Genomic DNA, 19154 nt, shown 5'->3' with positions numbered 1-19154 from the left:
TTTGATCTATTATAAGTTATTATAAGATGATTCAAAGAACCTTAGAATCTTGCTGGCCAAAAAGTTAACACAAATTTGATCAATTCAAAGATTCAGTTTCTGCTCAAAGTGAGCACAGTTTTAATCATTTTTAGATACATTACTCAGAACAATCTCGACAAATGCTAGTAATTAAATGAAATTACGCTTTGAAGATTTCATCATTAACAAAGGTTGATCCATAATTGAAGAACGATATCCTCCAGAAAGACTTTGACGAAATCCACGTTTCTTTGTGGCGTTCTGATATTTGCATTCAGCCCGAGCTCCAGCCTTGTGAATTTATTGTACTTCTTTCCATGAAGTTTTGAAACGGTTAGGCCAACGCTACCTCGACCGTGGTCAATCCTCTTCGCCAACCCGTATCGTCGGCACGCGTTGCGATTTATTCCGGATTAGAGGCCGATTTTCAATACCAACCATCGCTCTTGTTGCCCCTACGCGAGCCGCCTGACCGATCGGCTTTCAACTCTCGGCAAAGTTGAATTTTATTCCAGAAGCCCGCGACCGATCGAGAATATTTCATCGGGACTGTTTGCATGCGAAACACGGCCGAGGTTGATTTGCAAAACGCGATTGATTGAAAGCCGCCGCATCGTTAAAATATTTGCTCGGTTGATGCGTCCCTGCACTCGAAACGACGCTTTTGCGATATTAATGCAAATGAACGTACGGTCTTTGCGTTTAATTACACTAGCGACATTGCAAACACGTAGATTTAAAAATTGGCTATATCGCCATTTTTTAATTTCAATCTTATATGCTTCGGGGTTTACTTTAGGGAAGTGTGCGACCAATGAAAATGTTCGAGTCGTGTAGCATCTTTATACTAAATGCTAAAAGTACATTACCACTTGTGTGATGCGTAACATGCTAGAAGTGTTTAAAAGCAATTGTATTTTAAAGGTAATATTCATTAAGGAAGAATATGTCATATGTACATATTGAGTTGTACACAGTACATGTGGAAATGTGCCTTAAAATTATTGTTTAGCTTCAATTTTGTATGTCTTTAAATATATTCAAAATATAATTACTTAGAGTTTTTAAATGGAGTACCTTTGGATACTTTTGTTGCGAGTAAAGAGCAATCGTAGACAATTCTTACCTACTAAAGCCACATTTCCACTTGTGTGATGTATGATAACACATCTAAAGCATCTAACAGAAATTGCATTTTGAAGATAGTATGCCTTAATGGAAACAGAAAATAAAATCGAAGAATGTGACAAATTAGAATTTTTTATTTGAATAGAGAAGTATTCGTGGAGAACTATCACAAACAATTTTTGTCTCCTTAAATCACATTTCCACTTGACTAATAACGGGGTAATAATTTTCGTACTTGGCGTCTATGAAATATTTTGTTACAGTCTTGAAAAGATACCAAAATTATCCGCTAGAGATAAACAATTATTTAAAAGCGAGGAACGTCTCTATGTCATCGACGTTTGTTCACTAATTAGTCAATTACTAATTGGCAGTCTTCTGGGAGGAACTGCTGCATAAAGTACGTCCTTCACTGTATTCATCGTCTTCTTGATCACTTTTTTTTATAATTTTAGCAAAAAATGCTCTATTTCGTGTGTCTAAAATATCGTAAATTCTAAGGCAATCATATCCGTTATTTTTCATTTTTATTTTGTATATTCAATTTATGATTTACTGAATTTTTTTGTTGGGTTCTATACATTTTCTTTCGCAATTTCATATCGAAAAATAATTTTGAAGGCAGATTTATTGAAAATTTATCGACTCTTGCACTAGTAAAAGTATATTTAAAAAAACAGTAGAAAAATATAGTCTTTCTTACGTTTTAAATGGTCTACTGGCAGCAACTCTAAAATTTGGACTTCTTTTCCATTAAAAGTGAAAGTTCCAATGCAAAGCACAAGTATCTTTCTTTGATTCAAAGCTTCGCTGTTCATAATTTACAGTATAGATTTGCTAAGTAAAGAAACGTAAAAGGGATGACATAAAAAGAGAACTAACGCGACCCTCAGGTTGGACGATCGTTCTATCTCTATTAGGTGTATTTTCGCGGTGGTACTGTTGGAAAACTAATGGAATGGTCCCATTCACGCGTTTATACAACTGAATCCGTGCATAAATTAAAATAAAATGCGACGAAAACGAGCAGGATTTTCGTCCGTGTCGCTGCAACAATGTCGACATCGTAATTTTCGCTCGTCCACAAAACGTGGATATGTCATTCATTGTGGTACGTCGAGACGTGTACTTCAACCGAGCATCACGAACCTCGGGGCGGCGTTACTCGTTCAAACCACCCGCGCTAGTTTATTTATACGTGCGTGTGTACGTTATCGTTAAAGTGTGAAATGATGTATCTTCGTTGACAGCTTCCGTCCCCTCGTTTCCCACGCGTGCGGTCCACGTACTTCCCCGTGGGCGGACCCGTCCGTCGTTTCGCTTGATAATTGGGTTACGCGCGAAAAGCATTACCCCCTCGATCGGGAAAAGCAATCTTTCTCCTCTGATAATACGTAATGTTCGTGAGATAGATGACCTACGCAACTTTTCAGCTGTTGCTGAACTAACGCAACCGATGCATGCAAAACAACCACTCGGAAAATTCAATCAGTTATTTTCAGGAACGATGTATAGGTGTAACGTTTTTCACGTATGCATGGAATTCTGGAGGTACGATAGTGCTTTTAGAATTTTATAATGGAATTCTAAAGATATGATTGTAATACAGAAATTTTATAGCAGAATTATATAGGCATGAGAGGGTTTTTAGAATTTTATAATGGAATTCTAGAGGGATGATTGCACTGCAAGAGTTCCATAGCAGAAATCTTGAGACATGAATGTGATTCTGGAGTTCTACAAGAAAATTCTGGCGGCATGTTTGTGTTCACAAATTTGCATGATAGAATTACATTTATATTAGGTGGACTGGAAAGTAATGTCGTTTTTGCCATCTTAAAAATTTGTACACTAAGTGACAAAAGGCTGCTGACAATGAGGGCGATTATATATATAATGAATTAAAGATAGAAATTTATTGGAAAGTTTGAATTTAATGTAAAAGAAACGACATTACTTTTTGGTCTACCTAATATCAAAACTACTTCTACAGTTCTATAATAGAATTTTAGCGGCATGATAGTGATCCTGCAGTTGAATAACAGATTGTTACAATCATTTATATGACCCCTAGGTTCAATAATAGAACTCTGGAGACGTGATCGTGCTGTTAGATTCTTTAAAAGAATTCTGGGTATAATTGGTGACCTGCAATAGAATTCTAGAGCAGTTACTCTCTTGAGTGTTCCTACAGTTTTATACAAAAATTCTAGCTGATGTTTGTGGTCATAGAGTTCTATAATACAATTTCGAAAATATTATTGTGATCCTGGAGTTTTATAGCAGAATTCTAGACGCATTATTTTACACCTAGATTTTTATAAGAGAATTTTGGAGACATGCTTGTAAATACGAAGTTTTACAATACGTTTTTGAATGTGTTGTTCTATAAAAAAAAGTCTGCATAATTGTGCTCTTAGATCCTAGAGATGAATATTACAAATCTGAATGCACTTATAGAGTCCTATAACCCAATTCTAGTGGCATAAATAAAATTCTGAAATTGAGCAATGAAATTCTGTAGGTGTGATTGGTACTTCCAAACTTTTATAATAGAATTCACGAGACATCTTTGTGATTCTGGAGTTCAATGACAAAATTCTAAGGTGACTGTGGTTCTAGAGTTCTCTTATAGAATTTTCGATGCACGAAAGATATATTACGTACACGGTAAGTGCATAATTTCGTGGGTAACTGCATATATTACACCAAAAGTTTCAGCTAATTACTGCTTCCCTTCATGAATAAACAATGTACGTACTTGAACAATAATGTTGGAGTTCACTGTATTAATAATACATACTGAACATTCTATCTAAGGATTAAAATTCCTTCAACAACATAATTGATTTAAACCATGTGCCATATAGATGGAATTTAATATATATAATATTATTACATATTGTTGATAGAATTTTCTATATACTTTTGAGCAAACTCTACTTTCTCAGTACGCCAAGAACTGAGAGCGACTACATTCTTCCCTTTAACAATTCAAACACAAATATTTTTTTTAATTTTCTGTTTGATATAACACACCAGTCAATTGTTACTTTCTGATTGAGTATATTTTGGTGTTTTATTCTTGTTACAAATTGAGGTAATTTAAGGGAGCCCCTCCTTTAAACAAATACAGGATCCACGTCAATATATACTTTTGTTGCTCGAAGTACATCGTGTTATACAGTTTTGATCTATTCCGTTTTAGTGGTTTCTGGTGTTAGCCATACCTCGGTACGTCTACCACAACCTATTCTAGTGGTCCCTGGTGTTGGCCATACACTGGTTCATTTACGACCACCCATTTTATCTGGTGGCCTTCGATGTTAACCATGCATTGTTCGTCAACGAAACTCTAGCAACAAAAATCTTCAAATATGCATCCTGTAGTTCATTGTTTAGGACGAACAATTGTTTAATTCCAAACAAGTAACAAACAGTTACTACTTGACTGAAAGTTTACATATATTATTTTATTTTTAAACGAAATAAAAATGTTTTCTTATCATTTAATCTTTTTACTTGATGAATATACTTTCTTTATCAATTTCGTCGTGATAAACTGTTTTTAGAAAAAATATATAGTTACGTATTTGTACAAGGATATATTTATTTTAGCATAGTGTAAACAGAGAATGATTGCCAACTTCCCAACCGGAAATTGGGGGACTTAGAACTCCGAAAAGGCACATCTTCGGGTCAAGGGCTACAAGGGATACTAACTGTTGACTTTAGGGCACGCGTTGAAGACAATACAATTGTCACAAAATTTTCTTTATAATAAATAAATATACTTATGTATTAAATTATAAGTTATTAATATTATTATTTTAAATGTACGGATAAGGTGTTATAGTATCCACCAGCCTCCCTTGTTTATCCAACAATAAGATTCGAGTCAATCTTAGTAAAATTAAGATTTTGCACAGTCTCTTTAGATAATCTTGACAGGATGCCTTGTTAATACATTAACTAATTACGACAAATTTTTGGGCTATTTAGTTCCCAATTTACTCAAAACGAAGTTTTCAATTTGTAGTAATTTTCACAAGTATTAGGTTGACAGTAAATATGTTAATTATAACGTGTACACTGTTTACAATAAAAATTAATTTAGCATTATAAATTACCAGACTTACAACTGTTTATATCACAGACCATCACTAGAAATATAAATTGCACATAAAAATAAGTAACGTGAAGATGTAAGTTTAAAATGGCGCCATCTTATCAATTTTCTTTTAATACTTTTCCCCCGGTTTACGCAATAACCACATTCATAACGAATAGAACGAAACCATTTTGCATTAATTCGGTCCACCAGGACGTAGGAACTCAGTCGTGTTAACATTTTGTACCTGTACTGCTTGACATGACGTGGAATATTATTCGTAGCTTATAAACAAATCAAGCAGGACGATTGAAAATTGTAGAAAACCTTGCATATAACCTCACAAATAAATGTATCAAATTTAAAAAATTTATGTCAAGTACCTTGCAAACTGGCCAAATATAAGAGTATCCCCTTGCAAGTGCGACCACTCGCCAGAAGCGGTTAACAATTTCGTATACCCTAAATCGTCTCGCTCCTGCCGAAAGGAGGAGCAAGTTAAATCCGTAATGATTTATACCGGAGACCTAACCACGGATTTTCCGAGAACGCGAGTTTCTCCTTTTATTTTCATGGCCCTTTTCGACCCTTCGTGGAATCCGGAATCTTTCCGGCCAGGGACTCCCCTTCTCTACGATCTTTCAACGATCGAACATTGGGAAAAATAATTCGATCGACTTGATTTCCTTTACGGGGTAGCAGGTGCGTTTCGCTCGACATCCGTCATTTCGCGAGTCGTCGTGCTTCGACGCGGGCCGTTAGGGTCTCGGTTTCTACCCTCTGGAAGCCGGAAGATTACATCCTCGACATGCATTTCAACCCCTGAAGCCCGGAGTCGTCCGCCACCTCTCGACGAGGAGGGGAAACGGCCACGAGGACGCGCGTAACGACCAAAGATCCTTCAGAAGGACGTGAAAGGAAGGACTCTCGTCCTCCCTGTATACAGGCTGTATCCCAACACGTAGAACCCACTTCCCTGGATTGGGGACACAATAACAATGATAAATGGTCATATAAACATATGCCTTGTTTGATCTTTTACTCGACTTATAGTCGTTCTTTCACTTCGATACTCTGCAGATGTTTACCTTTGCAGGAAGTGCTCGTTGTAGTGGCCACCTTTGGTGTCAATACGAGCCTGCAGATGGTTTGCTACGGATACATAAAACAAATTTTGCTTTTTGTAGATTCTACGTCGCATCGATAGCTTTAACGCGTTAGTTCCCAGGCAAATACTCTTGAAAATTTCTAGGAAGTTAAAATTTTGTCTGGAGACTATTGATGATTAAGTAATTTAAAATTTGTCGTAGTATTTCATTTCTTAACCATGCTAAATTTAAAAATTTTATTAGTGACACGGTTAGGAGTGGAGAGTGCGAAGTAGTTAAACTTTGTTATGTAGTGGTGAGTATTTGACGAATGAGAGGACTAAATTTATATGATAAAATGAATTTTATACACAGGGTTTTATAAGAGGAGCTCCGAATTTTATTTTATAGCGTTACTGTTGTTTTACCAGTTTCAAATCAATTTTCCAAATTTTTTATTACAGCTCCAGTATTTGATATAAATTTTTGAAATTTAGTATGTTTATTTATACATGTATATAGTACAATGCAGAGCATGAATGTAGCACCACCCATAGTACACGCAGACATATTTATTTAATACGCTGGAAACATATTTCATGAGAAATTTAATTGTGTAAAATATATTTCCATAAAAAGGATATGACATAACTAGAAATGCAATGTAGAACAAGAGGAAACAAGCTAATTACTTATGGATTGATGATGTTATGAAATATTGTGTGGTATAATAACGTGTTAAAATTATGGGTGGTGCTACAGAAATGCTCCGCAGTATATTTGATAATCGTTCTTTCAAGAACACTCTGGTTATTCAGCTGAAATGGTGTGGAAATACGATTATTAATGAACCACGTGTGACATCCAATAAAACTCCTTTCAATAGTTTACATAATTGACTACTCAAGAAATTGACATGTGTTAATTTGAACGCATTTGAGGACTCTCCGAAGGTAGATATAATGACGTTCGTTTTCAAAAGGATTACACCTGGATCAAGAGCTGAATAGATTTCTGACATATGCAAATCCTATTGGGCGGGCTGTGAACGATGACTTGCGCATTGCAATCGTATAGGTATAACATGCGATCATATACTTTAAACTGACAGCGATCTGACGTATTTCTGCTAAAGAATTGAGTCTTGTCCCTAAAGAATCTGGACACGAAGCAGGGAAGGGAGAGATCTCGCCTTCTAGTAAAAAGATTATGAAAAAATCGCATGACACTTACTCCAGAATCTTCAATTCAAGACATATGTTCTACCAAAGAATATAAATTATAATGTATAATTATAATTATAATTTAGAAATTATAATTTAATAATTAAATATATTATTATAATTTAAGGTATTGGAATGATAATTCCTAAATTATAATTATTATTACAAATTATAATTTCCATTATTTGGTAGAGCATATGTCTCGAATTGAAGGTTCTAGGGTAACTGTCCTATTACAGTAACTATTTTATCATTTTCTTACTAGAAGGCATCTCTGCCTTCCTTACTCCGTAGCCAGATCCTTTATTTACTATAATATTTCTATAATTTGGGGTATATATCCCACACATAAGATAAACATGTAAAATAATATATTGACAATCGTGTAAAAGTAGCAATGTTCACCTACAGTACTGTTTCTAATGTACTCTAACGATGACGAGCAATTTGCCAAATAATACTGGTTGTCTGATTTGAGAGTGGGTTATTGATCCTAAAGGATCTAACCACGAAATGGAAACGGCAGAAATGCTTTCTAATAAGAGGCTCATGAGAAACCGCGTGGTACTTATCTTAGAACCTTCAATTCGAGACGCATCCTCTACTAAATAATAGAAATATTATAATTTTTATTATTATTCGGGGATACATTCTACACGTAAGGTGAACATATAAAATAATATTTTGACATTTGTGAAAAAATAGCGATCGTTAGCTATAATAATGATTCTAATGCTTACACATAAGATGAACATGTGAAATAATATATTGGGAATGGGGTTTGATCCTAAAGGATCTACCCACAAAGTGGAAACGGCAGAAATGCTTTCTAACAAGAGGCTCATGCGAAACCGCGTGATACTTTACCCCAAAACTTTTGCATCGAGATGTATGATTTACCAAACAATAGAAGCTCTAAATACCCCAGAGTGACCAATTACTTTCTCATTAAGAAAAATAAGGTATTGCTGAACGTGATGCAGAAATAGGTGTGTAACATTAATCGTACCGTAATTTTTGTAAAGAATAATGACTTAGCAAAATTGTCGAGGGGTGAATACACTATGCCTCTGCACTGGCCTTTTGACTCATCGTCCTGCGTTTGTCCGTAGGTGGGTCGGCGTTCAGTCCACCCGTTGTTTGTTTTAAAGAGGGTAAGCGCAAGCCAGCAGCATGGCGCCTGTGTCTACCAGGCCGCCAACCTGTGCAGGAAACAAAAATTTGTCGACAGCTGCTGATGCTGATAGGTTTCATTAGCAATCAGGAGACCGACAAAGGTTGGATAATGCACTTACATTATGTTGTATAATGAATAATACACTAGTGGAAATATGACTGTCCTTATTACAAAAGAAAGCGAAAGCTCGCCTCGATAGGACTTTCATACTACATGTGGTAGTGGCTATTATAGTTCTTGTAAAATCTATTAACCTTTTGCACTCGACAGGTGACTCTCAATTCTCAAATTAGAGATCTCATCTTCGAAGTCAATCTAAGCTTAGCATTCGTGGCAATAGAATGCTAAGAAAGCATCTCGAGTTGCTCGTAGATACTAGAAAAAAATGCCTCGAGTGAAAAGGGTTAAACTTAGAAGACACTTTGTTGCGACTGTGTTTATTGTTAACACTTTGATGAATGTTCTATTAACTACAGCGATTTTCCAGGGACCTGACTATTGGTGGGGGCCTTTTGTGGTGGTCAGAACCGTTGTCCTATATTGTGGAGTGATGATCCAGGTATTTATACGTGTTCCCATATAAGCTCATGGTCCTTTGCGCCTCGAGTCAAGGTCCTCGACCAATCCCTCGTACAAGAGAAAGTAGCTACTAGGTTGCTGCGAAGTATACTGTGAGACATGTACACAGGGGTACTCTTTCTTTCTGGATTGAAAAATAGGTTTTCTTATCTTCTTGTTGCTTAAATCCTTTAAAATATTTCTACCAAACTATAATAGATGTAGAAATTAATTATGTGCCTTTATATTCAATCATTTAGTATTTATTTATTGTATTACTGTTTAAGTACTATAGTAATAAATAGAACAATTCATCATCGCCGTGAACAATGATTAGTAATAGAACAAATATATTCTTCTATACATAACCACAACATGTCTAAACGTACTAAATTTCAAACGTTTACATCAATTACTTTGGCTGTAAACAAATCATTTTTATTTTCCTAAATATTATTTGCAGAAACCCCATTTTCTAAAAAGGTGGACTCAATTCACTTTCGTAATAAACGTTTTGATCGACGAAGTACAAAATTGTCTTCATCTCAGAAAGAAGATCGTACAAGACATTGTCACCAGCTAGTTAGACTAACGTCAACAATAATATGAATGACACTAACCCTTTATTTACTGAAGTTCTCAAAAATTTTTGTAATCTAGGGACCAGTGAACTTGTGTAAGGTTTAATAAGGTAAATAGTTTTTTTTAGTGATTTTTCATAAAAGAATATTATTCATAAAAGAATATTGTCTCCATATTTTTTATTTTTTTTTATTTTAGTTAATATGAAGGGCATAAAGTATTATTGTTATTATCATTATTAATATCTTTTTTAGAAAAAACCATTTATTTGAGCGACAACATACAATTTATTAGGTACCAGAAAAAGTTCGTGCGGATTTTCAGAGAAAAATACAAATACTCAAATCTGTTTTAAATCATAGGTTTATTCAACGAAATAATCACCATTTATCATGAATTTCATCAATGACTTTGTTAATTTCTTTCCAATAAGTATCTGCAGTGATAGTCTGCCACGTGGAAGAAAATCAACGTGAACGATACCTCGTATAGTCCACCAAACAGCGATCAGCACCTTCTTCGAATGGAGACTCGGTCTTTCGCTGTCCATGTTTACTGTTCCTATAGCTACACAACAACGAAACAATTGAACTTCACAGAGCATGCATACCAATTACAAAGATCAAGCTTTGAAATGAAACCAAACTCATGTCTTACAGTTGCCAATTACCACACGAAAATCAATATATACAGTGGTGAGCATATAAATAGGGAAAATGTTTCGTTAACATATAAGACGTTGTTCTGCAGTCCCGATTGGTATTTCTCCTTTAGTCTTTCCATACTTCAGAAGTACGTTTCCTAAGCTTTACAATGCTGTATAGTTTTAATTACTAACGCCGTTTAGTTAATAAAAAAAAAAAAAAAAAAAAAAAGAAAAAATAGTAGACTTCAAAACTGAGGGAAAACTGAGTTTCTTATTTTCAACGTATATTTTGGTAAGTTCATGTGATTATAAAGTACAAGTAATAATACCATATGTAAAGTGCAATTAGGTATATCAGTTTTTGCACATAGAAATGGGTCGTGGCAAACATATTACAACTGTGCAACGTCTAGAAATTCTCCGACTTCGGAATGAAAAATTAACGCTTCGTAAAATTTCTGAGCGTCTTAAAATCTCAATTGACGCTGTCCATCAAGCACTTAAATATATTAAAGTAAATAGAACTGATAATAAAATACGCAATGAAAGACCACGACAAACAACACCACGATTGGATCGAACGATACACCGTCTTTCAGAAGCAGACCGATTTAAGATTGCGGTTGATATTCATCGTGAAATTTCCACACAAATGGACACAAAAATTAGTGTTCACACCGTTCGGCGCCGTCTGAATGAATTTGGACTAAGAGGACGCATCGCCCGTAAAAAATCATTTATTAGTCAAAAGAATCGTAAGGCAAGACTAGCCTTTGCTAAAGAGCATTTTCTCTGGACAAGAAAGAAATGGGCGAAAGTAATTTTTACTGACGAGTCTAAGTTTAATCGCTTCCGATCAGATGGAAGAACTTTTGTACGACGTCGAATAGGTGAAGAATTTAATCCGAAGTGTTTAAAATCAACCGTTAAAGGAAGAGGTGGCTCTGTGATGGTCTGATGTGACATGACCAGAAACGATCCTGGTCCAATTTGCCGTATTAATGGCATCATGGACCAGTATCTTTATGTCGACATTTTAAACGAACATTTAATGCCATTTAGTCGAGAAAATTTGCCAGATGACTGGATATTTCAGGCTGATAACGATCCAAAACACACGTTACGAAAGGCAAAACGGTTCTTGGAGGAACATAAAGTTAGAGTCATGGGTTAGCCTGCTCAGTCGCCGGATTTAAATCCTATAGAGCACCTTTGGAACGACGTGGATAAAGAAATTAAAACAAAAAAGCTTTCACATTTAAACGATTTATACGATGTGATAGAAGAGACTTGGAAAAGTATTTCAATTGATCGCTGTATTCGTCTTATTGACTCTATGCCACGTCGCTGTGCTGAAGTAATAAGAAAAAAGGGAGGTCCAACGAAATATTAATTTGTTATTGTGAATATGTTGTTTATATTATAAAATAAAATACTTTTGATAAATAATTCTGTAGTTCCCTATTTAGATGCTCTCCAGAAATGTCCTTATTTCAAGTCTACTATTTTTTTGTTATTAATTAAACGGCGTTAGCAATTAAAACTATACAGCATTGTAAAGCTTAGGAAACGTACTTCTGAAGTATGGAAAGACTAAAGGAGAAATACCAATCGGGACTGCAGAACAACGTCTTATATGTTAACAAAACATTTTCCCTATTTATATGCTCGCCATTGTAGTTACAATTAACGAATAAACCGCACGAACTTTTTCCGCTACCTGATATATATACACGAACTTTGTTCATGGTCCTCGTGTCCCCAATCCAGTGTACAGAAGTGGGTCCCACGTGTCAGGACACACCCTGTACATCCTCATACGTGTCGCACTTGGAAATCGCGGAGGTTCGAGCCGGTCCAATAATTCGGATCTCGTATTTTGCCGTTTTGCCGAAAGCGTTCCGTCTGCGCCCCCCCGTGCTTCGCTGGAGACCCCCCGTCCCCCCTCGCCCCGTGCCAAAACGCCCACGATCCTATGGCCACCCACACCCCCGTGGCCGGGCTCCCCAAAACAACCGCCTTCGTGTACGTGACCAGAGTAAGCAAACGTGGCATCGCGAGGGGGGACTCAAGGAAACCAGTCCGCACGACGGAGTTTTGAGACCGTACCAAGTTCGCACTCGGAACTCGACAAACACGCGCGTGTGCAGCCACCTACGTGGCCTTTTTTCGCGACGGTGCTCCTCGGCCCGCAATTCCGGCTATGTCCTGCGCGAATTCCGCTAACGACCGGAGCTTTTCCATTCCACGGAGACGGTCGGGTTTGTACTGTAAACCCCCACCCGAACGAACGGAAGAAAGGAGACAATCGGACCGGGGCAATCTGTCGAGATGTCTCGGAGGATGTTTGCTCAGGCGTGAATTAGGTGTGCAGGGGACTCAGAAGCTGCATCGATGTCACTTTCTTGCTCGACGAAAGCGAAATCCTCGGCTAGATGTACATACGTGTGTGATTTGATTGGGCTTTGCGGGGCTAACCCTTTGCATTCGAATCTCCCTTCTGAGGGGACGTTTAGCTTAGGCAATTTTGTTAGCGATTATGTAGGATAAACTTGCTTGCGGCCGAATTTGTTAAAACTGTATGTTTTCTTGTGATTTTTTATTATTGTGATACACGGATGCAAATCATCAGTGTGCCATTCACCTTCTGAAACAGCTAGCTGCAATAATGGCGAAACGTCGGGGTGTTTTACCTCAAGGACAAGGCGTATACATGAAAGTCTCAATTAGTATCATCTATGAGGAACTGGGCCATGAAAATCTCAAATGTCTTGAATCATAATATTATAGACAGGGTATTTGCCCTGTTGCTAGCGAGCGTTTTCCTCATAAACAGTAAATATTAGAGAAAAATAAAAGCGGAAGCAGTTTGGTAGTCTTCTATGAACAACATATTAGCGCATCAATTTTTTATACTTGTAATATTTTTGAAGAATTTCTGGTGAATAATTTTCTTCGAGATACAAAGTGCGCCGTCTTCAAAAAATATGTTTTTTGATCAAAATAACATTTGAGGAAAGATTAAATTAATCAGATAAAAGGATCACGTGGCGTAATCGAGTTGCTATTACAAAATACTAAATTATAGGCTTTTGAATATCCTTTTTTCTATAAATAAGAATATGGAAACAAAAAATTGTAAGGACATTTTAATAATCGGCAATAATTTTCTCACAGAAAAATTCATTGTTGAAAATACCAGTCGAAAGAGCAGAAATTAGTGGTCATTTAGAAGGTATCAGTGGTGAGCAATGGTCGGTAACATTCAGTATACGTCAGCAGTAGTTGGATGATTTCTACTGTGGGCGGAAGTAGAACCCAGAGGTCAGTGAGGATCAAGAGGATCAAGAGAAACAAAAGGATCAGGATGATCAGAGGGTGTTCAAGGATAGTAAAGAGAATTTTTAGTTCTACCTTTCTACAGTAACTACATATGTTTCTATTATATTTAGAAGGTGAAAAACAAAATGAATTCAGTTTTTGTATAAGCTTTGTTTTCTTTAAGCTATTAAAATGGAAATTTTGTCATATTCTCAAACACTGTTTTAATAATAACAAACAAGTTCATTTTGCCTTTAAGCAACAGGTCATAAAAATCATCTATTTTTTAAGAGTTAGAAACGAATTAAACAAGTAGAATCTGTTCAAAATTAAGATGTATACGCATATAACATTCATCCACCGAAGTTACTTCTAAATAATATAATAATTCATATATTCTTGCATATTGTGTGCATTTTATAGTTCTTTGCAGATTCAAATTTCCTATAAATAGATTCAGATCCACATTCTAGTCGCCATATTTCTACAAAAATAGTGCACTCACTGAAATAAATCTTTATTCAGCAGTAGTTACAGTGGCCAAAAATTCCTGCCCATTAAAAGCCTGGCTATCTCTTTAAAGTCCAACCGCCGTTAAAATCAGCCCCTTTTCGTTCACTCAGAGTCGCCTGGCGCGGTGCATCGATCAAATCAGACATAAATTATTCAGTTTCGGGTCACGCGTGCACGTTTAACGGAAATGGAATCCATTCTAGTGTCCTTCTTCGAGGTATTTTCGTGGCCGAAGGCCGGCTGGAACGACAGCTGCCGGGACAGCCCTTTCGCATTTGTCTTAATTTCTCGAAATGGTGGTACGAGCCCGATTTCCTCGCATTACGGCCCCGATGAATTAGCACTCGGAGATTACACTCGCTAGTTAGAACAATCTCCTTGGCACCGCCGAAGTCAGGCATAATGACGATTCTCCTTTTCGAGGGGGATGACGATTCGCCCCGACCCTCGAGGAGTCCTATCGAAAGACTTCTTCGCGAGAATTAATGATTGTTTCGGATTAGTTTGGTAATCGCATCGTGCTCCGTGAGGCTTCAAAAGTAACGCCACGACGACGCCGGGATCTCCTCCAAGGGAGCGTTCATTTATTTCTTGTAAGTGCTAATGTCGCACCTCTCCAGCCAAGGGAGGGATATTTGTCGATTTTAATCGCGATGAAAGTTATAAGAGAATTCGGAAAAGAATAAATTAAATGAACATTTGTTAGAATGTTTTTAATATGATTCAGAACCACGTTAGAAATTGAAGGGTATGGCGCAATAAGGAGGCAGCTCTATTTTTTTTTATTGGTTTTGAGGTTACAACATAATCACGGATTTAAGAAATCCCTTTTTTTTCGTGGTGCAGTAAAGAGACAGATGATGTTGATTTGACGGAGCAGGAAGAAGAATGAATTTTGCACTAATTTTACGATTTTTTGTATTCTGCATTTGTCGTTTGTATTATCAAATGTTTCAAGAATAAAAAAATAAACATGTGTTTGAAAGAAAATTTTGTTCTCTTCATTCGAAAAATCCCTTAAATTTCAGGTGTCTTTTAGAACGGGGCGGAATAAGGAGACAGCTCCAAACATTAATCCTCCCCCCATCACTCTGAAAAGGAAGGATCCAATCCGGAATGACATAATTTCATAATTAGGTACCTATGCTATAATATGAAAAAGAAAAAGAAAGAAAATTTCAATAATCTGAATTTTAAAACGTTTTTTTTCATTTCCCAAAAATTTGAAAAAATGGAGCTGACTCCTTATTGATGCACAGCCCTCAATTAAAATTTAGAGAGGAATTGCATTCATAGTAACATTTAATATGAACATGCGAAACTATTCTGTTCTTTTAAATTTATCTTTTTTTAGAAGCAAATAAGCTCTTATAACTTCAAAATGCTATTTTTATGCACCCATTCAACTTGAATGATTAATCAGATACAAATATAATTAAATTTTACTAGTATTTTTGTTCTAATTAATATTAATCAGCAATCATTTTCGCAAAGGAAATCATTTTTGGTAGTTGTACTGGGTAACAAAGTAACAATGTTGTAATATGAAAATATTTGTAGATTTAATAACCAGTAATTTTGTGTAAGGTTTAAATCGGTCGATCTTTTTTACTACTCAATTCCGAACGTAATCAATTCTCTAATAGTAATAATCGTCACTTAACTAATTTTCATTAAAAGTGCTCCACCTTGACAATAAATGAATACATTATACTAACAAGTATTACAGTATTTTCGCGATCGAGTTATCTCTGAAAGGAATTGGAAATTTTAACAATCCCTCAAATATTTGCATATCGTTATCAATAAAAACAGAAAAAATTTCTTTCTTCTTGTATTTCGGAAACTATCAGCCTTGAATAAATATTCACATATTTCCGTAAATGTATTTTATTCAAAAACAAATCCTAAACCAATAAAATACCCACTTCCGCGTATCTTTAAAAGCTTATAAAATATGGCAAATTCACGTAATTTAACAAAGCTTTTTATTGTAATCGATGCTGAATTGCACATATTTTATAGGGCTAGTGTTATTTTTTTAAATTTAATTAATATGTATTGGGCAAAGTCGAAGTCAAGCATGTTATACTTCGAAACATATTCACGTACTGGAAATTTTACCTCACCTCACACTTGCGCGAGAAATGGCGGGCCCACACATCCCTCCGTAATATAATGTGGTATGATAAGGCGATGTGGAGAAATGTCTGGCGAAGTGCGCCCAAAATTCTACGGAATCTACGATATATTCCAAATTTATTGCGCGCATGTAGCGCCCGCGTTAAAATACGGACGATTTATTTGGTTCTCGTCTTACGTTAGACATAAATTTCTACTTAACCTGGAATTTAGATCGCTCGCATCCTTCGCATAGTAGGCGGACTTACTCCCCTTCCAGGCTCACCTCGATATATCTAAGAGGTAAGACAAAATCTAGACGTGCAATCTCCCCTGTCTCCTTTCTTTGCAGACTCTTTCACGGCGGTATCGACTGTTCGATATTGCCCCGGCGACTTTCTTTCGACGTTTCCTGCTACAACTTCGTGATTCACGATTCCTTTACCTTGATTCTACCGTGATTAATGTCGTGTCGAGCGTCTCGGTGCGTTTTAGAATGTCAACGATCCTCGATATTAAACGTACGGTTTTCCCGATCGAATTCTTCGATGTCGTTACGACACGACGTTTGCTTATCTTTTGACTAATGCCTTTCGCACGATTCTGTCAGCAATTTCGGAATGATGAATCGTAGTTTCGAAACGTTGAAAGGCGGCTCCCTGAAAGAAGAGAATTTCCGCGTTCGAGGAATCAAATTAGCAACAAACTTTTGTTATGATCATTTTAATTCATTCAAAATTATGTTTATGTAAAGAAATGTTGTGTAAAGAATGTTACAAAGCTTGTGGTCGATATAATCAGTGGAGGAACTCTTGTTATAATAATTCCTTCAGGCCTGACTATTTTTTAAAGAGTAAGGTAAGTATTTTTCAATGAATATTACATACTACGTGGATGAGAAATAACCCATTTATTTTTAAACATAATTTGGCCTATCAAAATTTATACAAATGGCAATATGTACATTTTTGTGAACAAACGATTCCAACTGTCTAAAAAATGTTAAACAATAATATACTACAAAATAAATTGTTGTAATTTACTTTTTTAATGTTTCTTAGTATATTTACCTGCTAAACAAGAATCTCTATGTCACTAAACATGTATTTACATTAACGAACAGTACTAATATGTAATAGCCTGATTTGTACCAGAAATAGTGTTTGTTTTCTTTTTTTTCAAATTTACATTTCTGTCAACACAGAGCAGCTCATGCAGAAACAATCATTAACAGTGCTGAACCTACTAATTAATCGTTAAAAAACCTGAAAGTTGATGTTCATTACAATGTACAGCAGTTCTGAAGAGGATCAACAAATTATATTTACTGCATTATATTGCGTTACTTAACAAGACGATAATTAAATGATATTTACTGCATTAACGAAAATTGTAATTTACGTTATGCAATGCAATTATATTTCGTAAAAGGGAAGTTGAACAGATATTTTGTCCAACTATGAGCAGGCATCTGTGCAATTTGCAAGAATAGTTACTGTAGCATAAACGTATCGCTTAAAACCAAATTATTATTAATATGATTTTAATCGATGTCTGAATTTAATTATTTTCTTTGTACTCAACGATGGAAAATAAATCTGTATTTGCAATATTATACATATTTTGCTTTTACTGTTATCGAGAATTTGTTGCATTGACTAATAAAAATGTTTCGTTACTATGGCACAGCTTCTGCGAAAGCGTTCCAAATAAAATAAATCGGAAATGGATAAAACTCCAAATAGTATATGATGATTCGAGCCAATTTTCGGCGATTTATTTTTAACGTTTATTTAATTGAATAGTTAAATTTCTATTTATTCGTAATAAAATATTCCATTACTAAACTGTGGATTTTTATGCATTTATAAGAAGTTTGAATGTGCAAAAGACAACAAAATGCACACAGTATACAATAATATAAAAAATTATTGAAAAAAAGTTCATATTATGATGTTTCCAGAGTAAAATGAATTCCTATTTTGGTTCAATTTTTGTAGGTACATTTGCAAAGATTTTATGTTGCACAACGATCCGCAGTCTATTAGGTACATAATTTAAGCTCTAAAGTTTATTCTACGTTGATCTCTTTTCAAAATTTTTGATTGCACAAGAATATTGCCAGTCTTCTAACTGGGGTGTGATCAAAGGGTTGCCTTAGTGACTTAAAAACGCTGGAAATGCGTAACAGACGACCATGACTCTCATATGCATTATACAGATTTCGATCCCTAGGGAACAATGTGCCGCAACATTTGATCAGGATGCACTTTTAAATGTCATTCTAGCTTGCGTATTTTATGAGACTGTGCCATCTGTTGAGCCGACGCCTCTGATAAAATAAATACGCTGTATTAAGTTCGTGAAATATGCGTGTCCGTCAGCTACGCGTCTTAGGGTGAATATATTATGAACGCGCCGAGAAGATCGCGAAGCTACCCTATCATGCGTATGTTATTTCGAAAACCAACAAGGAATATATTTGAAGCGGTTCGTTGTAGCGAATTACGTAAACGCAAGGTTCTAGACAATGTAATAAGGCTGTTTTAAATATGCACACAGTAGCACTAATTGCTTAACAAAAAAATATTTGTGAATAAATGAATGAGATCTTTTAAAATAACTTCATTCCTGTGCAGTTAAAAATTTCGAAAAATGAATGAAA

Source organism: Hylaeus volcanicus, chromosome 3, assembly GCF_026283585.1.
Source record: "Hylaeus volcanicus isolate JK05 chromosome 3, UHH_iyHylVolc1.0_haploid, whole genome shotgun sequence".
NCBI lineage: Eukaryota > Metazoa > Arthropoda > Insecta > Hymenoptera > Colletidae > Hylaeus > Hylaeus volcanicus.
This window is presented reverse-complemented; position numbering follows the sequence as displayed.